Below are 26,522 nucleotides of genomic sequence, written 5' to 3' on the forward strand. Positions count from 1 at the left end.
ACCCCGTAAGGCAGAGGTGTCAAATTCATTTTCGCCAAGGGCCACATCAGCACAGTGGCCTCAAAGGGGCAGATATAACTTATACATGTAACTAAATGTAATAAAAAATAAATGTAACTACCACTTAATGTTAAATAACTGATTATTTATTTACTATAATTTTTTAAAGTGACAAATATAGTTGAGAAATACAAAACATATATTTGCTTGTTACTTTAGCATAAATCCTTTTACATTTGATTCTGTCAGGTTAGGTTATATGGACAGTGTTTAAGTCCTAATGTATAGTTGCCCAATCCAGTATTTCAATTCTGATTCCTCCTAGATATGAATAAATACACACCAATTTTTATTTTTTATTTTAAGAAATTAAAAACCTTTATGCTTTCGTGGGCCACATAAAATGACATGGCGGGTCAGATTTTGCCCGCGGCCCTTGAGTTTGACACATGTGCCATAGGGGATAAAACGAACTAGAAAATGAACATCATTGGTTTTTATTTAAAAACAATTGCATCTGATTATCTCTATCCAAACTGTTGCCAAGCTTTCACTGACCACAACTCTCCATCAAACACCTACATTGTAAATGGCACCTGAAGGGTTTACATTGCTATCAAAACCCATGGAAAATTCTGAACCTCTTTCTGCATCAGTCGCGCGGCACAGCTGGGCAGCGAGGCTTTGGACGTCATCATTGTCAGCTCCTCCCCTAAATAAAGCAAGCCTTGAAATTCACATCGTGGAAATGCCCCCTCCGCTACTTGACTCATTCCTCCAAGCCTTGAACATTACATAACTAATGTTGGCATATAGCAGTGCTTCTCAATTATTTTTTGCCAGGCCCCCCCTAGGAAAAGAAAATGTTTCGCGCCCCCCCTGACCCCCCCCCCCCCCCATAACCCCCCCCCACACACACACACACACACAGACACACTCGCGCGGTGACAATACATCAGGTCAGTATCTATAAAATTTGTATACCTAAAATTGTATCTTTTAACACTAACAAAAGAAAAAAGCAAAATAAATCCACTTTCAACAAATATTAACTTTATTTAGCCACAGAAACCCTGTTCTAGTCTAAAACAAAAAAGAAGCTGAAAGTACCTGAAATAAAAAAAATCTGTCATTCCTTATTTAAACTAGAAACATTTTGACCAACTGAACCATTTGATGCTGAAAAAAATAATTCAATCAATAAATAATATTAAATCTAAATTGATCTGAAACATTAACACAGCAGCACCAATATATTTAACGTTTTTAGTCTGAAGAAATAGGTAAAAACGTGCTGATTTTTTTTTTCTAAATGACGGATTGTTTATTTCTGATCTCATAAAAGTGCAGCTGTTTTCCTGCATTACCTGCTGTCTTTATGTCTGTCTGACACCAACTAAACCACAGGCAGACAAAGAAAACATGGATGGAAAATAAAGACACGTCATCAAAATGTCTACAATAGTTCATAAAGAATGACATTGTTAGCATGAGCTTAGGAATCTAAGGGCAGCGGTGATCTTGGGCAACAGGCAGCGGTAGCAGTGGTCCGCGTGCCCCGATTCCCCTGGCAGACAGGGCCCACACCACCCCTCCCCTTTCGTTCTCACTCGCGCAGCCGCGGACAGACAGAACAGACAATAGGAACCGAATAGTGGACCAGATTATTTTCCAAGCACTGAGCCGCTGTCACCGCTGCCCCCACGTTAAATTTGCGCACCGGACAAACCTGTGCCTAAAACCGCCACCACCGCGCGCCCCCCCTGGCATCGCTTCGTGCCCCCCCCTGGGGGCGCGCCCCACTATTTGAGAAGCACTGGCATATAGTATGCTTGGCAACAGTGACAACTTGAATCTGCTGACCAACCTTTTTAAATTTACAGAAATACCTGAAGCACTTGTGGAGAGAAAACATACGATTTTGAAATTTAAGTTATTTTTGGGCTAATGTGATCTATGAAGTTTCAAAATTTATTTGAGAACAAAGTATAAAACTTATTCCCCATAAAGGTCTGATGTATATTCCTATACACTGAACTTTTTTAATATTTATTTCAAATGTGTCTTAAGTTTTAGCTTTTTTTGTTCATGATTTAAGAATATATGTGTTGTAATAATTTCGACACATTTTTACACCATACCACTGCCCTCTAAGCCTCTCACTTTTGAACCATACACAGTTCGAGCTGTTTGTCCTGCTGTAAGATCAATAAAGCTTGATGTAATAATTTATTATCTTCTTTCATAAAATGTCAGGAGCTTGTGGCTGTGATGACTGTTTGCTCATATTCTCCTCTTTTAAGACTAGCTTGCTCCTCCTTGGGTTTGGAAAGCACATGTTATTTACAGGTTATTAAACACAATTTATATGTTTAAGACTTTGCACATCATTAATTGGATTCCTTATCTGCCCAGTCTCTTTTAAATTATTAACTTGTTAGTGTTAAAAAATATATATATTTTCACATTTAGCCCTTGTGCTATCCTAGGCACTTTAACATTGGGAGTTGGGTCATCTAGACCAGTGTTTTTCAACCAGTGTGCCGCGGCACACTAGTGTGCCGTGGGAGATGATCAAGTGTGCCGTGGAAAATTGCCCTCATTAACTGATCTAAAAACATTTCCCATCTCCAGGAAATCAGCTCTTTGTTCATCCAAACAGACCCTGATAAAACACTGAGAAGTTAAGAATATAAACGATCATAAAATACTTTTTTCTTTGTGTTTATTTGATTCTATTAAAGACATTTTGATAAGAATGACGGTAACGCGAAATAGGTGCAGCTATAACTGTGTAAGGGAAAGTCCCGCAGCTTTTACTGTCTCCACGACTCCACCAATCATTCTTGAAGGCTTAATCACATGTCATCAGTCTGACCAATCAGAAGTGGTTAAAGTCTCCACTTCCTTGTTCCAATTTAGCTCATAGCTCACTCAGTTCCAACAAAAACACCAGCTAAAGCTCCTCTTTAGCGGTGTAGCTTTCCACAGAATCCGGTATCAGACCGTGGAACAAGTGAACAAAACCATGAAGCTCAGAGACGCGAGTCTTTCTGCCGTTTTTTCGCAGTTTTCACACTACATCTCCCATGATGCATTGGCTTAAAGGGACAGCGCCTCGGGGGGGGGCTGTAGATCAAAACAGACTATGAGTTTCTGCATTTTTTTTTTTTTTTGGGATGCTGGTGTGCCGCGGGATTTTTGTCAAGGTTAAAGTGTGCCGTGGCTCAAAAACGGTTGAAAAACACTGATCTAGACCCCACAAGTGCGCTGAACCTTTTTTCTTCAATGATTTGTGATCTTCACTGGTGTCCATGGATTACATGAAATCCTCTTCACCTTTATCCACCTTTGTCATGATAGGGATAACACGTCAATGTAAGGGTGAGGTCATAGGATAGCACAAGTGTTAAATTGTATTTATTGCATGCAAGTTGTTTAAAGTTAAAACAGTAAGTGAGAAGGAACATCATGATATGTCTCTTGGAAAAAAAATTATAACTCCACAGAGGATACATATTTTACTGGGTAACCACAGCAACTTTCATGTAACACAAGTAAATGCTGTTTGTTTTATTTAAATATATTTATTTTAAAAATATGTATCTACATTTAATTGACCTAACATACAATGTTTTAATAGTTTCACCTATAAACTCCAGTTATCCAAAATAAATTAGTTTAATTAAGGGGGCATGCTGTGCGCATGTGCTGTGGCTGCAACAGAATTGAGGCACTATTTTTACATGTACAGGGTCATTCTTCGGTGATTATTCTTTTATTGGTTGAATGCTGTTTTCCTGTTTCTCTTAATTTATTCTTCTTATAGTGTTTTCTGCAGTTTTTCAGCTACAATTTTTCACCTATTTTAACTATTCAACTATTAAAATGATCAGCTCTTTCGTCTATTACCTGCTATGATTTTTGGTCCTTCAAATCCTTCGACTTTTCGTAGAGAGAAAACTTTCGTTCGTGTTTTTCCACGTAAAAAAACGTACTGTGGCTTGGAATCATTTCAACTTGGTTTCCCCCAAAAAGGTTATACAAGACGAACCTCATTTATAGAGAAAATGGTTCTATGTGATTATACTGGCAAGTAGTTGCAGAAGAGTTAGCTCAGTGGATTAGTCAATGCCATCTACATGCCAAGTTTCTGGGTTTGAGACTGGTGCCACACAATGTTTTTTGCCTTGCCTTCTTTTGCAGTAAGTAAGTAAGTTTCATTAAGTTAATGGATTTCTTTCTGTTTGGCTTTTTGTGATAAAATTGAGTTCGACTAACTCAATTATATTTCATTACATGGAAGAATTTTCTTTGAGTTGGGGCTACTCATATTTATTGGATGGAAATCCTGCCCACAGTTAAATTGAGTTCATCCAATGAGTTATTTTTTTGAGTGTAAAAGCGGTTGAATGAGGGCTCAATTATGAAAGCTGCAAAACAACAAACACATTTCATTCAAGTTTACTTTTTCCGCCATTTGTCTTTCATGCCTAACATAATACAGTTTTAGCTCTCTGAAAAGCAGATGACAAGGCATGCTGGGAAGGGTTTAATCCACTCTTGAGTGTAAATTTGTTCTTAGTTGGAGTTTTTTGGTTAAAGTGTGACAAATGGGGAGCAGAGGCAATCAAATAAATGACCTATGGAGTCACATGGTGGTTCAATTTTGCTTCCTGCACAGTTTTGTGTTTGCATTTTTACTAAAACATAATATTAATATTGAGGATTCATGCACACTGTACTCAAACATCAACAAACAGGAAAAGCAAGATGTTGGCTTTTTTTTTTGGTAAATGTGTATTTGCTGCGTTTTCCCCAGTTATAATCTGGGAGATTAATGGGAACTCCTATCCCCCCATGGATCCAAAAAACCCAGCTGACAATGCTCAGCACTCTATGCACCTGCTCTCACTCCTGTTACTGCAATCCACTGGACTTATTTACAAAGTCGTTTAAATGATTGAATGCTTTACAAAAATAAAAATTTACAAAAAAACAAACAAAAAACAATACATAAACCTTTTAAACCTTTATAGAATAGTATTTCTGTAATCCTCATCATAAGTACATCTTGCTGCAGGTTTTTATTTTTTTAATAAATAACTTGCAGTCATGAGGCTGCAATCCCATTCTGCTGACCTTGAAGAACTAGATATATGGTTGTCATATTTTCAGCAGTGACCTTATAGGCAGGAACCGCATAGACGGCAGTGGTGGGGGGGGGTTGTATGTTCAGGGGACACAAGTCGTTCATCATTTTCTATTTTATTTTATTTTTTTCATATTCTGGTGCTCCAGGTTGCACTTCAGGAGGACACCTGGGGCCTCATTTATAAACGTTGCGTACGCACAAAAGAAGGCGTACGCCACTCTCTACACAATAATTGATATTCATCAAAAGCAAACTTGGAGGGGAAATGTGCTGCCCTTCACGCAAGCTCTGACCCAGGCGTACGCACAAAAACGGGTGAAATGAGAAATGGCAACACCGTCGGCAGATGGAAGAAACACGTGAAAGTGAAAGTGACAATACTGCCTCTCATGAATAACATGAAGACTTCACAAAGCAAGTCTTACAATTAACAGCCTACACGAACACCCGTTTGATTGATCAGCAGTGAAACAAGCAAAAAAAATCAAACGAAAATTACAACAGAAAGTCAAATAAACACATATTTGCTAAAAGAAAAGTGAAATATGTTCTGCAATATTGGCATGTTGTGCAATTCATCCTCATAAATAATATAGTTAACAGAACGAAATAATGTACAAAACTGATATTCTCGTCAATGTGTCCGTCTGGCGGAGCAGATATAGGTGCAATTAGATAGATAGATAGATAGATAGATAGATAGATAGATAGATAGATAGATAGATAGATAGATAGATAGATAGATAGATAGATAGATAGATAGATAGATAGATAGATAGATAGATAGATAGATAGATAGATAGATAGATAGATAGATAGATAGATAGATAGATAGATAGATAGATAGATAGATAGATAGATAGATAGATAGATAGATAGATTAATTGTCCACTGGGGAAAGTTGTTTTCATAGTAAAATATTTCTTCATAAGCTACGGAATTATGGTATTCATGCATATGCCTTTAGTTTGTTTTATTTTTGATAAAACAATGTATGGGGTATGTCTCAACCATTGAGAAAGCAACAAGAAATTACATTTGCGCTGAACAAGTTCCCATTTCCACTGCGATTATTACCGACATCTGTAGCTTGTCAGATTCAATTAAATGGATGGAAATAAAATGCCCCATCACAATACGTAATGACGCACAATGCCTGATCTTGCGCTCTTATAAGATGTGGCAAATGGAAGAATTCGGAGTGAACGCATCTTTAGACAGCAAGAAGCCTTGCTGGCAAACGAGGACGAGTGGCTTATGTACGGTGGCCCTGAAGTGCAAACCATTCAACAAATCACTCGATACAAAAACATTTTTAAGATCACAGCAACAATTTAAAAAGCAGTATTACATTTTAGAAAACAAAACAAAATTTCAGAAACCAAAACATAAAAAAGAAAAAAGAAAAAAAAAAAAAGATTTCAGAAAACAAAATTAATTTCCAGAAAAAAAAAGAAGTATTACAAAATGAAAACATTTCAGAAAAAACATTAATTTCCAGAAAGCAAAAATGAAATACAAATAAATGAAAACATTTCAGAAAAACAAATGAAATATTAAAAAATGAAAAACATTTCAGAAAAAAAAATGAAATATTAAAAAATGAAAAACATTTCAGAACACAGAATTAATTTCCAGAAAACAAAACGAAATCTTCAAAAATGAAAAACATTTCCAAACCAGAAGAAGCAGGTACTATGGGACAACGCTGATTGGATGATGATCTTTGTCAATCATTTGAACTGAAAAGTATTTTAAATGAAGCGATGACGGATTTTATCGTCCAAACAACAATGTACTATAATAATCCACGTATTTCCCATTTACATATTAAATCAAAAATGCAGCAAACAGATAATGAAGGTTTAAATTATTTTTTGAATATTTCGTCTGAAGCAGAACGGTCACCTGGAAGTAGTTTTTGTGGATGACGTCCGTTCTGCAGGTAAACAAAGAAAGGGACGGTAAAACGTTAACATAAACGTTAATCTTTGAATATTTAGCGGATGTGATGACAGAACGCACGCAGAAATATCAACACCAACCAGGTTTACAAATGTTTCAAAATGTCGTGAGAGGATTCTGTCTAAAGCAGCAGCTGCGAAGAAACGGGTGTTAAAGACGGCGCACATCAGGAAACGCAGTCCCGCCATCCACAGATAAGGTATGGAGGCACATTTGTTTGATCTAATAAATGTAGCGTTAAACGTGATTTCTAGGTGGGTGTTTACAGACAGATCCAAGATCCTTCAGTCATACGTCAATGACAGGTTACCTCATCAGCTGGAGAGGGGGGTCACGTGGGCAGGATTCTCAGACAGGTGTACCAGCAGCATAAATCAGCAAAGCTGTCAGGTAAACTGCAGCAGTTTGTGTCTCAGAATAACATTTATGAATGCTTCTTATTCACACTATTAAGATCTGTGACTTTAGAGTGTGTCAGTGCATAGAAACATGACAGTAAATGACTGGATGTGCACATCATCAGACACGTCCAGGTGTGTAACTAAAGGTGGCAAAGTCTGTAGTGTAAAATAAATCTTTAAAAAAAACGTTTTAGTCTTTCAGGCAGAGGAGGAATACCAAATTGTTTTAGAATGTATTTTTTATAAGACTGAAATAATGTATTTTATTCTGAGTTTGGTGTTTTGACCCCTCCCTAATGAATTTCTGGTTTAACCCATTTTCTCCTCATTTTGATGAACTCAACTTTTTCCTGAATGAAAGATGAACGGCAGGTGATGTTTTTCTGTCAGGGATTTTTAATTTATTAATTTATCTCTGTCAGGGATTTCAATGGAGCTGGAGTCCAGTGCAGAGGAAGCTGCAAGCATGTACGAGCAGGAACTGGGGTCCCCTTACCTGTGCATCTTCCTCTGGATGTGATGCTGAGCAGCAATGTGGACAAAACTTCCCTGACATGACTCTTTTTGATATAGTTGTTAAGCACAAACAGACTTTTCCCAGATGCATTTTTTCCTCTAATAAATGTGACTGACAGGTACGCTGAGTAAATGCTGAATGTAAACGTAACATTTGATTGACTGCATGAAGAAGCATAAAGGAAAATCCACAACTGTTTCTTTGTTTCTGTTATTGAATAAAGTATTCATGTTAAGTTTTCAATAAATATACTATATTGCTATGAAACAAATTTGTTTATTTTCATATCCATTATTACAATCCTCATGTCAGCATTCAGTTTTTTCATTGACAAAGAAACATTTCTAAACAACAGCTTTGAAAATCAAACATCATCTTAGCTTTAAAACCTAAAATGGTAAACATGGAAAAACTCCTAAATGAAGCAAGTCTAATATGAACATTTTAAACTGGAGTTTTGCTTAAAGGAACATTTAGTTGTTCGGAGTTGTACAAGTGTTTGATGCGATTCCTCAGATGTGATTTCCAGATCATCAGCCCGACGCTAAAGCCAGGAATTGTGCTTCGTTTTTCACTCCCCACTGCATCATTTACAAATAATCAGGCTTTTGCAGCAGGTTAAAGACTTTTTTTAAAGGACCTGCAATTTAAAAAAAAAATAGATATTAAGGTTAAATAATATTTATTGATTACATTGCACATAAATCATGGTGACTTGCCTGTACACTGCACAGTGATATGAATGACTTTAGTCTTCTTGTATTCCCATGTAGAGCTGCCATCTGTTCTTCTGCAGCACAAACCTTTCTGGAACTTCGCTTTGAGAAACTTCACCTGCAGAAATATTACATGTTAATTCAATTAAGTATTTTATAAACTTTTAAAGTTCATTTTTAAGTTTCAGTATATGTGTATATGCATGGTTCAAAAATATACAATGCACTTAAATATTATTTCCCATAAGAACTTGTTTACTGATTTCAGTCTTAAAGTCGATTTTAAGCAACACTGATGCCATATAATTACTGTAATTACTGTATAAATCACAGAATCAGGCTGGCTCGGAGCTTTTTCTCTCATGTTGTCACCGAAAACGGGAACGGCTCATGTGAAGACGGTTCGTCTCCATCGGGTTCCTTTTGCGCATGCGCAAGATAAAAAGAAATTATCTTTTCAAAGCAGCACTTTAACATCCTAAAATTAACATCCTTAGAGACATGTGACTGACAAAAGAAAAGATCACAGAATTGATTCTTACCTAAAGATGATTGACAGCGTGAACCTCGCAGCCGTAGACATTAGCGCACAGCGTTCAAAGTAAAAGTGCTCACAAACTACTTCCGGGTGACCGTGTGTCAGGCGAAATGTTAAAAAAATAATTTTAAAGTTCATTAACAGTTTGCTGCATTTTTTATTTGATATATAAATGGGAAATATGTGGATTATTATGGTACATTGTTGTTTGGACGATAAAATCCGGCATCGCTTCTGTTTTGGCTTTGCCATAATGTTTTTATGTGCCCTTCCCCTTTAAGACGGGCTGTTCTCATATGCTAAGGGTTTTGTGTGCACTGCCCCTTTAAGAAGCACATTAGCATGCTCCGCTCAGAGCACGAGGAGCACAGCAGAGTCGAAGTCCCGACAGAGGAGCAGAAAACAGTTGAAGCCACGCCAGACAAGTTGCTGTGTTTTGGTTATGTTTTAAGTTTAAGAAGGCATTCCCTGTAAGTGTATATTTCGTCTAAAAACAGACTTATTTTGAAGTTGTACATTTTTCTAACATTTTGAAAATGTCCTGTATTCATACAGTTTCACACCTGCCATATATAAACGGAAGAAAACCCATCTTGGCGTCTGTCATTCCTTGTGTGGAGGTGTTTAACTGACTGGATAGTGGGCAAGGCTTCCATGAGTCCAGAACAGCTTCATTTAAAATACTTTTCAGTTCAAATGATTGACAAAAATCATCATCCAATCAGCGTTGTCCCATAGTACCTGCCTCTTCCGGTTTGGAAATGTTTTTCATTTTTGAAGATTTCGTTTTGTTTTCTGGAAATTAATTCTGTGTTCTGAAATGTTTTTCATTTTTTAATATTTCATTTTTTTTCTGAAATGTTTTTCATTTTTTAATATTTCATTTTTTTTCTGGAATTTTTTTTTTTCTGAAATGTTTTCATTTTTTAATATTTCTTTTTTTTCTGGAAATTAATTTTGTTTTCTGAAATGTTTTTTTTTGTTGTCATTTTTGTTTTTCAAGTTTTGGTTTCTGAAATTTTGTTTTGTTTTTTCTAAAATGTAATGCTGCTTTTAAATTTTATTTTATTTTTTTTAATTGTTGTTGTGATCTTAAAAATGTTTTTGTATCGAGTGATTTGTTGAATGCTTTGCACTTCAGGGCCACCATACTTATGAGCCGGTTCTGACTTCCTCGAGCCGTCCTGTTGGACCTCTGCGGGCTTTTGGGCCCGGCGTTACAGAGGAGCACTTGGAGGAACCACGCCGTGCCTGTGTCACCCGGTGCATCTGGCGCGTCGGTGTCCCCCTCTGCCTCAGTCACCACTCCACTGAATAGGGATTCCCCAATAATTGCCGCCAGTCTCTCATCAAGAGGGGTCAGCTCCGGTGTCCCCTTTCCCCTACCCGTGCCTCGACTTTGATGTCTGACCATTTCTTTTTTATATCGGCCACGGTCCGAGGTTGTGAGGCTACAGCATTTACGGCGTCTGCCACCGTGTGCCACTCAAGTGGCTTTTTGGCATTAGTAATGCCCACACTGTGCCCTCCAAACAACATTTTTCTCCTCTTTTCCACCTCGCCAACGATAACTTCTACTTCACATTGAGCGATGTTACGTTTTTTTGATTTCCTCTCTGTGTTTGCCATGATTTCGCAATCAATGAATATTAACTTGTGGGTGTTTCACGGACTATTTATGGGCAACTATGGGTGTGTCATGAAGCCGCAAAAGATGCACTACATTTAGAATTGATTGTGATTTATTAAGGGAAAGATGCGTAGGATGTGCGTGCGCACGGTTTTATAAATCCGAATATTTATGTGCGTACACACATCCTATGTTTCATCCATACGCCACTTCTGATGCAAATCCTACGCAAAGTTTTATAAATGAGGCCCCTGGACCGTGTCTGTAAACCTTAATGATCTGCTCATCAGTCATGTGACTGGCTGAGTGAAAACATTTAGAAAGCATTTTTGTCAGCTACAGTTCACCTACAAAAATGATCTTTAACAGTTGGATCGGTGGCGCTAGTGTTTGTCAGACCCCGACATCAATGAAGAGATGGCGTTTTAGGGTTTGGGCTGTTAGATAGCAGGATAAATAGGTGTTTAAACAGATGGAGGACGGGAAGAAGGTGCAGACTTACTCCACACCAGCAATCCCACTCAGAGACAATTTTCTAATGAACTCCTGCCACTCTGCAGAAACTTTGTCCCAGAAAACAACTCATTTTTTTTTTACATTTTGGCTAAAAAAATGGCTTGGATCAAAAGATGATTAGAATGGGTCTTTAAAGAACAAACATGTGGGAATGACTTGTGCAAAAAGCGAAAGGGTACAGAAAAAACATAAAAAAAGCATGAAAACTAAGTGTTTTTTAGAAGCCAGAGTGTAGATTTGTATAAACCCCTTTTTGTTGAATTATTTTTTTATTTATTTGTTACATTTAGTGTGTGTGTGGGGAGGGAGAGGGGAAGAATGTTAAGGGGGGGGGGGGGGGGTGGAAGACAGTAAAAGGAAGAAAGGTGAAAAAGTGGGGGATACAAGCACTGATTTGAACAAGTTATTAATTTAAGCTGTAACAATTATACCAGATCAGCTGGAAAGACAAATATTACATCAAAGGTGAAAATCTGACACTAACATGAGTGGAAAATATCTGTCCATCAATACACTGTGGGTTAGGAGGAGGGATCAAGCAGATAGGGAGCAGTGTGCACGTGGTGGTGGATATACATGCATGCTGCCGAAGTGAACCGTGTGTTCACAAGGGAAACCAGATCCTACCCAGCCAGACCAGGAGAGGGGAGGAGAGACCCCCAGGCCAGGAGCTCCCCCAGCATCGGGACCCAGGCAGCCCGGGATGGGTGGAGGAGGGGACCGCCCACCCAACCAGCCAGGCCCAGAGAAGGCCCACCTACAGGGGCCCCCCCAATGCCCAGAGGCATAAGCGAACCCGGTGTCCAGCCCCCAGGCCACAGGACAGGAGCGCTTAGCCGTACCAGGCGGCAGCCATGGGGGCCACCGGGCGCCGGACACTGAGACAAGGGCCAGGGACGAAGCCAGGGCCCCCAGAACCCATGAACCCGGCACGCGACCTGAGCAAACCAGAGATCGCCACGCACCCACAGCCACCCCCCATAACCCTACACACTACAGCCCCCCCCGCCAAATTATCTGAGCCCCCCTCCCAACCCTGTCAGTGCCCTCCCCTCTCTGTGATGGGGAGGGAAAGCCCCAGAGGGTCCCAGCGAGCCAGCCCCCAGGTCCGTCCCACCCATGCACTCATGCACACATACTCACAATCTTCTGGTTACCCCCCAACCCTCGCCGCCACGCAGTAACCCCCTCGGCCGACCGACCCCCAGCGCCGTATGCCCGACCATCACCGCAGCCGACAGGATACCCACAAGCCTGGCCGCCCTGAGAGAACCAGGCGGGTGAAGAGTATTAGGCTTTCTTTTTTTACACCAGCATCACTTTGCAGTCCTGATTTCAGTGTTAAAAGAGGTCTTACTAAAAATGCAGATAACAACAAGGAGAACAAAGCCGAATACCTGCAGGCTTTGTGTGTTATCAGAGTGGAATATTATAAAGCGTTCCTGGAATTATTTTATTTTATTTTAATTCAGTTATAGAAAGAACAGGGTTGAACTCCAGTGCTTCTAGGTTTTTATATCTTCATGGAAACATTTCTAAGAGTATTAGCACGGTTTAAAATGACCACCAGCTTGATAAATTTTCAAAGATTATTGCCCCACATGTCCTATCAGGTGCAGTTTGCAATAGTTTGGTAAAGTCCAAATCGCAGTACATGGTAAATCCTTCATTGAAATCACTCTCATTGTAATCTTAGTTTCTGTCTCTCCTTTTTCAGACATATTAGATCCATTTTATAATAACTCACCGCATCTAGATGTTAAAATATTTTCACAGGTTAAGGAAGCTTATCTTTACTGACTGAATGGATGTCAAAAGTGTTGCAATCTTTTTTTAGTTTTTTTGAGAAAAGAGTGGCCCCAGTGTCTGTTTCACCGACTGTAAACTATGGTCTATAGATGCCCACTCATTTGCTTTGAAAGTGTTCCACAAATGGAAGCTGTACTATGTTTTGTTTATACATTTTTTAAAGATCTCCATCTTTGATTTTGTAGGTTTCGTTTTTGTTTTTTAGTTTTTCATTGTCGATTACTTTTTCTTGTTTTTTTTTTGTTTACTTGCTAAGGTCCTTAGAATCTCACCTGCTCCTTTGTGTTCATACCTGGTTTATGATAATAGTCGCTGCTTAAAAATCGTTTATTGGTCCTCAGTATGTTCAATTTTCTGGGTTTTTGTAAACTGACCTTTTGGTTCTTACTTTGGTAACGCTTTCTTTTATAGTACAGTACTTACAGTGTACTTAAGTGGTATTAACATGGATTAACATGTAACTACTGGGTACTTAAAAGGTATTTACATGGTAATTTATATGGAATTTATTGGGTACTTGCAGGGTGTTTACATGTAACTTTTATGGGACTTACTGGGTACTTACATGGTACTCTTTTGTGTCTTCTGGGTACTTACATGGTACTTGCTGTGTATTTATGTGGTACTATTTGGTTCATCCTTATGTAGTACATACTGAATATTTATAATATTCTTACTGGGTATTTACATGTTGTGCAAAGGTGTCTTTTTTGGTACTCACCACATGAAAGAACAAGGTAAGTACAAATAAAGTACCTTGACCTTTAGGTCTGCACTCGTTGTATGTTTCATGGTATTTACCATGAATTTACCACAGAAACTACCCCTTAAGTACAATGAAACTGGACTGTAAAAGAAAGTCAGCCCTATTTCCACTTTATTACTTGGTACTTTAAGTAGTAAATGCTGGGTTTGTTCACTTATTACCTTCCCGTACAGTGTACATACACATGTGGCATTCTGAACTTACCAAATGAGACAATGCTAACTTGTTGGTAAAGGTGAAGTAACTGCATTGGAAAAACATATTCCGGCCTGATTACTTCTTGTTACATGTGGCAAATTTAAAGAGAACCAAGACAGGAGTGAAAACAACAATCTTTAATATGATACACTTCTGCAGCATACAAAGTGTCATCACAATGAAATTTGTTTTAAATAAAAAACAGTAAAAAGGAGCATTCCAAAGAACACATTATTTTTCATATTATTTATAATTTCTTGCAGAGTTTTGTGTTGTTCCAGGAATGATTCACACTCTTTTGCATAGCTCATGAGTTTGTCACCCACGGTGAAAACAGGAAATGGCCCCAGATCCTCACCTTTTCTAGCCAAAGTCATTTCTGCATTAATTGCAGTCAAATCTATTGTATTTTTGTCTATATTACACTGGCGACATGTGGGGTCATGCTTTTTGTCTGTCGAAATTCCTTCAGTAGAGTTTAGTAACAGTGCACGACTTCTTCAGGGTTAGTAACTACAAGAAAAATCACAATACAAGCTTAAATGAACATAAAAAGCATAAAGACTTTGATGAAGTCAAAGTATATTTTAGTTATTTAATCATTTCTGTTTTAAGTTTAATAAATCTCTGTCAATTCTTTATTGCTTTGACTGCAATGCTTGAAATCAATCAATTATCCTCATTAATAAACATGATAGATTATTCACTTCACTTTTTGAATTAAGTACAAAGTATATTTTAGCTATATTAAACAAAAACAACAAAAAAGAAAATAAAGGAAAAAAATCAAAATAACCATAAAAAAAATGTAATTTGCCTAGACAAAGAATTACAAAAGAGATGGCTTTCCCAGTTAATTTTTTGTAAAAAACAAAAATAACATAAAAAGGGAATCGGCATGTGAGACTGGCTGTAATAGAGAAGCAGGTTGAAAATGGGGACACTACTGTATGGAAACCGACTCTCTTTTATAATGTAGTTAAGTCAAATAAAAGATAAATTATTATGGCCCGCAGCAGCAGTCACTGACTGCAAGGACCATATTGTTTTCGCAGTTGGAACAACGACTTCGCCGCCTTTCAGCGAGAATTTGACCCCCGCCGCATGCTCGAAAAGTCACCAAAACGTGCACACACCTGGGATAAATTGAAAATGAATTTTCCACAAAGTCAACGTCACCCCCCCGAAGACGATGACATCACGGCCAGCGATCCCGTCAAAAAAATGAATGGGCCGAAAATCGCGTATGGGGCCGAACAAAATGTACTTCAAAATACGGCCGCGAAACCAAGACACACGTGTCGGGGATATCCCAGAGATGTTTTGAAATCATTATGGGACGGCCACACGACCTACGGCTTGGCGGCCATTTTGTGGCGAACTCTGAGAATTGGCGATTTTCGTGTTTTCCCACAATATGGGGAAAAGACGCTTTTGTTTGAGCGATTTTCACGCAATTGCACACACTTGCTGCCAGCTCCACTCTACAAACACCCCAGAAGTGTCGTTAATGTCGTGAAGAGGAAATATGCGATTCCTTGGCCCGCGCTGAACAAAACGATGCTACGCACGACAAGATCGATAAAGGAATGTGGCCGCGGTAAGCAAAAAAACGTCGCAAAAAAATGTGCTGACTCGGCAAAAACGAAAAAATTCGGAACTTTTTTTTTGAGAATGGACTAACGAAACCAATAACCAATGTTGGGCATCAATGGCAAGCTACTGTGGAAAAAATGTTGGAATTAAAAGTTGTAGATTTTAAACGGCGTGCGCGTGGCGAGCTAGCAAAGTGGCGCACTGTTATAACTCCTATGTTTTTCAAAGGACTACTGTGAAATTTGAATGCATGCAATGATGCCTGAAACTGCATACATTGAAAAACACTGGATATGGACATATAAGGAATGTGGGCGTGGTTAGCATAAAACCGCTGTTGCTAAGGACGACAAAAAGTTTACTTTTACCGATATGTCCGAAACTGACGTCAATCTGTTCGTCCTCCTGAGGGGACCAAAACATAAAATGGTTGCTATGGAGATAAAAACAACAGAAAAGCCGCCATTTTGAAAAAAGTGTTGTTTTTTTTTACTAAATTATGACGTATAGCTCTCACCAATGGAGGAATGTGTTTTTCTGAGTCAGTTGATGATGCTGCTCGCTATGCTAGCACTTTTAGCCACATTAGCATAGCTAGCATAGTTAACATAATTAGCATTTTAGGTAATGTGTTTTTCTGAGTCAGTTAATGATGCTGATTACTATGCTAGCACTTTTAGCCATATTAGCATAGATAACATAGTTAGCATAATTAGCATTTTGAACAATGTGTTTTTCTGAGAGAGTTGATGATGCTGATCGCAATGCTAGCACTTTAAGCCACATTAGCATAGCTAGCATAGTTAGCATAATTAGCAAATGCAGCTTTGACTAGCTTTTAATTTGTGGGCTGTTAGGGCGGTGAGGTAGGCGTTGGTGAGTAGAGTTGGGCGTAGAAGGCGGGTTGCGTCTGCGGGCCATACAACGCCGCTTGCGGCTTTAATTATAATTGTTTTTATCAATGACCATGTCACAAGAAAAACTTTAGTGAATTTCAAAACAAATTTTTAGAATCTGTCTAAGAAATAAGATGCATGTATAAATAAAAAAAGCAACTTACTTATGGAGTGACGTTTGTGCCACCACGTTACACACAAAAGTCTCTAAGTTGCAAATGAAAATATTAAATATTTGCTTTCAAAAAATGTTTTTGCATTCAAAATTAATATTTTTGCTTTCAAAAACTGTTTTAATAAACAGATCTTAAAGAAAACCCAACCATTTGCTAATATTTTGCTCCGGAAGATTCACAGATTACACACAGGCCTGTTGATTTAGCGTAATGTCAGCGGAAGAAACTTTACAGTTTATTTTACAGTTTCAGGAGATCCTCAGCCATAAATTCACATATCTGACAAAATAAAAATTAATCAATGCTAAAAAAACTTTTACGGAGCCCGTGTTCTGACATTAAGATATTAAAATATATCTTGTTCCCACAGATTAATATCTTGTTCCCACAGATTATTATCTCGTTCGCATGAAATACTATTCCGTTCCCACAAGATACTATTCCGTTCCCTCAAAATACTATTCCGTTCCCTCGAAATGATTAACTCGTGCGAACGCAATAATTATTTTGTTCGAACGCAATAATTAATCCGTTCGAACGCAATAATTTTTCACATCATAAGTCATACACGCGGATATGCTCTCTGTACGCCGGCAAAAGCCGCTTTCAGCGGTAACTTCCGTGTCTCTGTGACCCACATTCGTTCAAAAAAGGAACATGAAAAACAAAAATGATCACTTTATTACTGTCTCAATGCATATAAGAAAAATATCAAAAGATTTTTGATAACTAGGCTGCTTTGTCATACGACAGCTCCTGCTAGGCTACTACTAGCTCCGCCGCAGAGCTCTTTGATGTATGCCGGCATTTAGGCAACTGGCTGGTCGGTTGACAGACAGCTGATATTGTAGTTTAGGGTCAAATAGGAATAATAATATTCAGGACTTGTCTTTTATTAACTTTCGCTTTACATTCGAAGGCTATTATTAGGCTACATGCTAACTAAGTAGCATATCATTTATCCTGTTATTAATTTACGTCATAGATTTACAGCACATACCTTCACATTTCTGTCTGTGTGTCTCATTACATTGCATTGAAGACACGGAGGATGTTTAGAGAACAGATTTATTTATTTTAAAAAGCACAAAAGCATCCATCGTATTCACGTTCATTCACATGATGATCTGGTACGCCCTCAGTCATCTTGCTGCAAAAGCCGCTTCCTGCCGCTACTTCCGTGTTTCTGTGAGCATTCAATAGGGGTAAAAATAAAAGCAAGAATAGTCGATCTGTTATTGTCTCAATGAAAATCTGAAAAATTAAGCTGGTTGCCTCGCCTAATGCACTTACCATTAGCTTGTAGCATCACAACAATAGCAGTGCGTCACATTTCCCAGCATGCTTTGCGGCCAATCATTGGTCTTGTTGTTACACCTCGGTTACAGGGACACGGTGATTGGCCAATGATTGGCTGCAAAACATGTTGGGAAACGTGACGTACTGCTATTGTTGTTATGCTACGAGCTAAAGGTAAGTGCTTTTCATTGAGACAGTAATAAAGTGATCATTTTTGTTTTTCATTTTCCTTTTTTTGAACGAATGTGGGTCACAGAGACACGGAAGTTACTGCTGAAAGCGGCTTTTGCCGGCGTACAGAGAGCATATCCACGTGTATGACTTATGACCTGAATAATTATTGCGTTCGAACAGATTAATTATTGCATTCGAACGGAATAATTATTGCGTTCGAACGAAATAATTATTGCGTTCGCATGAGTTAATCATTTCGAGGGAGCGGAATAGTATTTTGAGGGAACGGAATAGTATTTCGAGGGAACGCAATAGTATCTTGTGTGTTGTGTTCTGGTTTAGCCACTAGGAGGCGATGTAAGATATAAGGAAGAGAAGAAGGAGAAATGAGAGAGGAGGAAGTGAACTGCCTGTACTGCCGACATGTTCTGAAATGAATGGAGTAATAAAGTTCATCTTAAAAGATTGACCGTGTGATCTCTCCACGACCTCACAACATAACAAGTGGCGACGAGGATTCGAAGAGGATCTACTTGCTTACGAAATGGCTTTTGCTGCAACGCCATCTCCACCGCCCTTTCTCCCGTGCCCGGATGAGCCTAGCATACCGCTTGACACGTGGGAGAAAATGTTCCGAAATTACCTGCTGGTGCTCGCGGCGTCGGGTGATGAATAGCCAGAGGAGAGAAAGAGAGCGCTTCTTCTACACACGCTGGGGACAGAAGGTCAGCGGCTGTTTTACACACTTCCTGATCAAGGTACTACAATGGAGGCTGCCATGACGGCTTTGAAAGCTCACTTCAATCCAAAGCGGAATGCCGTTGCAGAGCGCCATGTTTTTCGAAAACGCGCCCAAAGTCGACTGAATCCATTTTGCAGTACGTGGCTTCTCTGAGTGATTTAGCTGCAACATGTGGCATTGATGATTAACAGGATGAAATGATCCGGGACCAGCTGGTTGAACATGTACGTAGTCAGCGCATACGTGAACGACTGCTGCTGGAAGCTGACTTAACATTGGATAAAGCTGTTACACTGGCCACTCAAATCGAAGCACAGACTCGTTCAGTGAACACAGTGGAACTACCGGAGGTTTAAATCCTCTATTTGAACAATTCTGAGTCTTCTGACAGGATCCGTTGCACTGCTACCATTACAACTGCATCTACTTCAGCGCCCATACAGTTTACTGTGGACTCAGGTTCATCTGTTTCTATCATCTCCAGGAGTGAGTATGAGACCCATTTCGGCAGTGATGCTTTGCAGTCTCCAGATGTTACTCTGGTTTCATACTCTCGCTCTCCTATACCTGTACTGGGATGTCTGCCTGTCACTGTGTCACGTGATGATGCTTGTTATGCAACCAAGCTGTTCTTGTGGACTCTGGTACCACTTTACTAGGCATGGATCTCATCAAAGGCCTGAGACTGCGTTTTACTGGGACTACTGTCGAAGGTGCCTGCCCTGATTTACCACCTGCTCCTGTGATGCGTCTGTCATCTCAGCCTCAACAGCCCTCTCTGGGATGTGCGACTAAGTTCGTACATAAAGTTAAAATCGCTAAAAGTGTCCCTCCAGTCAGACAGAAGCTGCGACGTTTACCTCTGTCAGTGCGAGATGCTGTGAGTAAAGAACTTGAAAAACTTTTGCAAGCTGGGGTAATGGAAAAGATCGATGCTTCTCCATGAGTTCCCCCATTGTTGTCATTCAAAAGAAATCCGGTAACATCAGGATGTGTGTGGACTTGCGAGAACCAAACAAAACTGTTGTAATAGATAGCTGTCCACTTCCACACATTGATGAAATGCTTTCCAAATTCAGAGATGCAACTGTTTTCTCTACTTTTGACTTAGAGTCTGCTTATTTTCAGCTACCTTTGCATGAAGAAAGCAGGGACCTGACTGCCTTTATCACCCATGATGGTTTGTTCAGATTTTGCAGAGTGCCGTACGGGTTGGCTTCAGCGCCTTCTGCTTTTCAGAAAATGCTAGCTACAGTGTTGGCTAGAATACCGAATATTGCACATTATCTAGATGACATTGTTCTGTGGGGTGTAACTCAAAGTGAGCATGATGCTGCTCTTGCTGCTGTACTAAAACAGTTAAAAGAGTCAGGGTTGCAACTGAACAAAGACAAATGTCAGTTTAACAGGTCCAGTTTGTGTTTCTTGGGTCACACTGTTACACCACAGGGCATTCAACCTACTGATGATCACCTCTCTGCTATCCTCAATGCACCACCCCCTTCTGATGTAGCTACACTTCGTTCCTTTTTAGGACTGGTGTCATGGTGCAATAAATTCGTGCCAAACTTTGCTACCATGGTTGAACCTTTACGTGCTTGCATTCGTCAAGGGGTTAAGTTTCAATGGTCAGAAAAGGCACAACAGAGTTTTGAGAGTGTGAAAAGAGCTCTGGTTGACAGTCCAGCTTTGGCTTTGTTTGATCCACATTTGCCTACTACTGTTTCAACCGATGCGTCTGATTATGGCTTAGGTGCTGTTCTCACTCAGGTTCATGGTAACACGGAGCGTGTGGTTGCATTTGCTTCAAGGACCTTGTCTGCTGTGGAGTGTAAATACTCCACCATTGAAAAAGAAGCTCTAGGATGCGTCTGGGCTGTGGAACGTTGGCGAACCTATTTATGGGGTCGTAGATTTACACTGGGCACTGGGCAATGGGCACTGTACTGGTGGCCTGGCATGGATGACCAAGTGACACAACATGTTAAAGGGTGTCAACTCTGTCAAAGTAGCGATAAAACTGCAGTTCCTGCTGCAGCTCCACTTGTACCAGTGTAATTTCCTTCTTCGCCATGGGACAAGGTGGCAATTGATGTTGTGGGTCCTTTTGAGACTGCTGCTTGGGACTGTAAATATGCAATTACACTGGTGGATTATCACAGTAAATGGCCAGAAGTGGGTTTTGCAGCTTCTGTTACGGCTCAGACAGTGATTTCTTTTCTTTCTTCAGTTTTCAGCAGATTTGGAAATCCAGGGACTATTATTTCAGATAACGGAAGTCAGTTTACTTCTGCTGAGTTTGCTGCGTTCCTGCTCTCCAGAGACATAAAGCATATTCGAACTTCCGTTTACCACCCTGCTGCAAATGGTGCGGTTGAAAGGTTTCACAGAGTGCTGAAGAGTTGTATTCAGTCTGCCATTCTTGAAAGCAAACCTTGGCGTCAGACTGTGACAGACTTCCTTCAAGTCTATCGTTCCACTCCTCACTCTACAACTGAGGTTGCTCCCTGTGAACTGCTTCTCGGGAGGAAAATGAGAACTCGCTTGCATGTCCTGCTCCCTGACCCTACACTCAAAAAACTGAATTATCACTGCTGTTGGATATAAATAATATTATTACGTTTGAATTACTTAAAATTGTGAGTTTCTCATATCAACTTGAATCAGTTGTGTTGTTTCAACGTAAAAATGTACGAAGCCAAGTTTACTTGACTCTTTTAGTTTCCCCAACTTAACTCTGTTATGTTAGCCTAACATCCCATGAATGTTGCGTCATCAAATTCAAAGTCACGCGAGACTTTGTGACTCCCGCCACACGTCTTCTCGTTCTAACGGAAACAGCAGACACTGTGCCAACTTTCAAAACTATTTTCATCAAAGCCACATAAAAGCGGTAAGTGACATATTTAATGCCATTAACTTTGAGAAAAAGTTGTTATACTGTTTTTTATGTCATGTTGAGGTGGAGACTGAAGTGTAATTTCATTTTAAGCTGCTAATTTATGCACCGGCGTGGACTGACGTTTTTGTATGAAATATATGATTCTGTAAGAGAAAGAAGTTGTTTTGTAAGTGTTCTGAAACGAGTATCAGGTTAAGTTTAGGGAGGACAGCTTATACAACAAAAAATACCTAACAGTCGAGTTCTATGAACGCAAATGTGAGTGCTAGCTAGCTTAAACGCAAGTTCTTTGAAGTTGCTCACAATGATTGACAGAAGTGGGGGGAGGGCGAGTTGAGCACCGACTTGTCTCTCCACCATCTTTTTTTGACTACACATGCAGCTACATGCTCCTTTTTAAAAGTATTTAAACATAAGTACGGATTTCTGATTAATTGTGAAGGAAAATAGATAAGTATTTCTGAAAATTGGGAACATCAAAGCCAAAAGGCCATCCAGCAAAAACTGTGACTTTTGTAATTTTGTTTGAGGTAACCATTTAAGCTGTCATATTTGTCTTGTGTTGTTATTTTTTTCCTAGGTAACTGTGCAGTGTTCACACGCATTACAACAATCCCACGTCATGTCTCATCTGGGACTGGACCGCTATTCTGAAAAGATGCAGTTTTCCACAAGAAAGGAGGCGCAGCTGGATCCAAAATAGCCGAAATTGTATCTGTTGCTGACCAGGTGTGTATATAGTTATTAGCAAATATTAAGTACAGTATATTGATATCCCCGCATCATCGTTGTGGTAACACAAAGAATGTAACACTGGAGTAGTCAGCTAGGTGTCTTTCATACTACCCTACACAGTTATCTTGTTTTCATAATCTTGCAATAATGTATTCAGTTTTATGTGTATTTTGTCAAATTTTATAGAATATTTATGTTTTTTAAATGTAAAACATCCTGTTTTATCCTGCATATTTCAATCGAAAATATTTGGGAACCCCAAAACATGATTATTTCCTCAATATGGGACTGCTTAAATGTCTTTGGGAGGGGGGTGATATGTAGAAAAATTATGGGGGCCTTCTTGAATTCTTTTGTCTTGTAAAAACCAGCAATATGTTTATAAAGCCTGTTTCTCATTGTACTTTGCAGAATAATTCGATTGTAAAAAGAAGTGGCATCCCCCAAGCCCTTGAAGCATATCTTAATGAGGACCCTGCCAAGCTAGTGTATGAGTATAAAGTAAGTTATTTTATGCCCTTTCTTTGTACATAAACAGCACTTTTATACTAGTACACTCACTGTAGAGATGGTATTATGGTAACCTGAGATCTGAAACAAGGTCAAAGCTTTCTTGACTTTTCAGTGCATGTACAAGGATTCATTTGGTAGCTGAATCAATTATGGTGAGTTGTATCCAGCTCAGCCTTGTGGTAGAGTGTCCGCCCTGTAACTGTAAAGTTGTAAATTCAAATCCAGGCTGAGTCATACCCAAGACTAAAAATGGGACCCAATGCCTCCCTGCTAGACTAAGCCCAGAGCGCGGCTGTGTCTGCAGCTCACCGCTCCCCCAGGGGAGGGGTCAAATGCGGAGAACAAACACATAACGTTACAGCTAATTTGACTTTAACTTTGAAATGATTTATGGTTCATGAGCTGTGTGATTTAGTTGATACTGTACGATTATGGAAGTTTTTTTATTCCATCAGATTAAGAATTTTTTTCAATCTTTTAATATTCATTCTGAAATTTCAAAGCTTTGAATTTTATTTCTGATTTTTTTTTCAAACCATTGAATTTAAAAACGGCAAAATTTTATGCTCAGAAATATTAGCTTTTATCTTTAAATCAGTGTTTTTAAATTCGAGACTCAAAACTTCGATGGTCCACAAATTCGATGGAAAAAAATTCGTAGGTTAAACATGCGCGTTTGTCCCAGTGGCACAGCTGTCTCACCAGAACAACTAATCAATCTGAGAATACCTTGATATTCAGCCAATCACATCATGACACCAACGTAACGTCAGCGTTTGCTATGTTCTATTGGAGCCCAATATGGCAGCAGAAATTGCTTTATATCTCCTGATTCTCTCCTCATTTACATAGTTTTATTGGTCACAAAACGTGTCACCTTTCTTGTAATTTAAAAAAAAAAATTTCTGAGGCATTCAGCCGTTAAAACTTTTAACTACCATATTTTCACTGGGTTATTGGGCGCAGTCTCAGTTATGGCAGATTTTTCAGTATTTGACACATACAAAAGTCGCACCAGGTGTTGGGCATGTTACACCTGTAAAACATGAATGCTATTATTGTTGAACTTTCTGACTGTGGTCGGAAAAGGCAGGGAAGATCCTCTCCAGGGCCTACGGTGGATTTTTTAGAAGGAGCAACCACGAATAACCAGATAGCAACTATCTGATGGGTTTACAAAAGAAATCACCACACTTACATTTTCATCATCCAATCACAAACACACAGAGACATACATATAGTTAGCTTTAAGATGAAAACGTAAGTGTGGTGATTTCTTTTGCACACTCGTCAACACATAAAATGCTGGTTAAAGATGAACTAGTTAAACTTTTAATGGCTGAATGCCACTGAAAGAAATATTTAAAAATTTACAGGAAAGGTGACACATTTTTAAGACCAATAAAACTATGTAAATAAGAAGAGTCATCATGCGTCATGATATGATCAGCTCGTTATCAATGTGTTCTCAGATTGATTAGTTGTTCTGGTGAGACAGCTGTGCCACTGGCACAAAAGCGCATTTTTAAGCTCTGAATTTTTTTCCATCGAATTTGTGGACCATCGAAATTTTGAGTCTCGAAATTAAGAACACTGAAATATTAAAGATAGAAAATAAAATTTCAGGGCGTTTCTGTTTTTAAATTCAAAGGTTTAAAAAACTCAGAAAGAAAATTCAAATCTTTAAAAATTCAGAAAGACTGGCGACCTGTCCAGGTTGTCCCCTGCCTTCGCCCACAAGTGGCCGGGATAGATAGATAGAAAAAAAAAAAAAAAAAAAAAAAGTGGCCGGGATAGGCTCCGGCAGCCCCGTGACCCCGAAAAGGAAAACGGTTAAGAAAATGAATGAAAAAGGATGAATATTAAAAGATTGAAAAATTTCAGAATCTGACTGAATTAAAAACTACGGTTTTAGAAAAACTTTTAATTGAAGCACCCTTTTCTCTGTATGTTTTTTAGAGCGAGAACCCTGAAGAAACAAGTGCAAAACTGGAACAGATCATGATGGGAATCTATGTGATCAAACATCCAGGTGAAGATGCTGCTCAGTAACCAGAGGACTTTGGGATCAACGTTGAAGGTGTTACAGTCCTTCATGAACTCAAAGATTGCCAGTGCTCATGCACTACCGTTTGGCCTCGTGCATGACCTTAACCTGAGCAACCCCCCTGACCTCAAGTACATTTTTGAAAATATTCAAAAGGTCCTCATGGAGCTGGAGTCACATCAGCTATTTCATCTAAAGTCCAGATGTTGAAAAATAAGCTGCTGAACTAATGTCCTACACACACAGTTTTTGTTACCCGGGACATTGTTCATTGTGGTTGGAGATTTTGGCATTTTCCTAAAACCTTTTATGTTGCTTTCTGCTGATTGGCTATACCTGTTAACTTTTTTTATAAATAGTTTTTTTTATGGAAAAGCCTGTTTTGATGATGTTGTGGTCAAACTCTAGAAGGTGCTGTTAAGACTAATTTTATTGCTGTGACCCCCCATTGTTCATTGTGCATTGGGGCATTTTCTGGCTGGACCAGTTGACTGTTTTGTAAACTGTTTAAGGAAAAGACTATTTTGCTTGTTGGCTGTCTAAATAAAAGGGATATTATGACTAATTTTGTCTATTTTCATTTCTCCCTTCCATCTTACAAGCTTTATAAATATACTGGTAGGTATTTTTTATGAAAAAGTAAAGTCAATTAAGTTCAACTTGACTGCACTAAGTTATTCTTACTTAATAACATTGTATAGCTTTAATGTATATTCATTATATTGGCTTGACTTAACCCTATCACATAAGTTCAATGTGAATGTTGAACATAAAAACAAAGCAATCCATCTAAGTAGCACCAACTTAAGAAAGCCTTGTACAACGAACTTAACTGAGATGAGTAAATCGGAAGTAAACGATTGCAGTAATACCTACTTGACAGACTTATGTGGAACCACTTGACATAACATTGTTAAGTAAAGCGAACAGCTTTTTTTTTCGAGTGTAGGGAAAATGCTGTGACTCGGTTGGCTGACTCAGTCGCTGCTAAACAACACAAGATGAAGCTTTACACAGACAAGAGACGTGGTGCTCGTGTTCCTGTTTTTCAAGAGGGAGAGTGTGTCCGTGTTCTGAAGCCGACACATGTTCCAAAAGCTCACCAGAGATTTTCAGAGCCATTACAAGTCTTAAAACAGTTATCACAGGGAACCTATTTGTTAGAAGATGGGCGGAAGTGGCATGCTTCACGTTTGAGTCGTTCCAACATTCCTGTGAAAAATGTTTCTGA

At 39.0% G+C, this 26,522-nt stretch overlaps 2 long non-coding RNA genes across 2 annotated transcripts; one reads left to right on the forward strand and one right to left on the reverse strand.

Moving 5' to 3' along the window:
• Window positions 1–8,294: 8,294 nt before the first annotated feature.
• LOC144988673 (uncharacterized) lies at window positions 8,295–9,435 on the reverse strand. The gene is made up of 2 exons (XR_013652645.1): window positions 9,297–9,435; window positions 8,295–8,872 (listed from the first exon to the last, which is right to left on the reverse strand). It is a non-coding gene; the product is annotated as an uncharacterized LOC144988673 (long non-coding RNA).
• An 11,516-nt stretch (window positions 9,436–20,951) lies between these two features.
• On the forward strand, window positions 20,952–25,856 carry LOC110017403 (uncharacterized). The gene is made up of 4 exons (XR_002872567.2): window positions 20,952–21,987; window positions 22,577–22,725; window positions 23,143–23,232; window positions 25,204–25,856. It is a non-coding gene; the product is annotated as an uncharacterized LOC110017403 (long non-coding RNA).
• Window positions 25,857–26,522: the final 666 nt, after the last annotated feature.

This window comes from Oryzias latipes, chromosome 21, assembly GCF_053564925.1.
Source record: "Oryzias latipes strain Hd-rR chromosome 21, Olatipes_Hd-rR_3.1".
NCBI lineage: Eukaryota > Metazoa > Chordata > Actinopteri > Beloniformes > Adrianichthyidae > Oryzias > Oryzias latipes.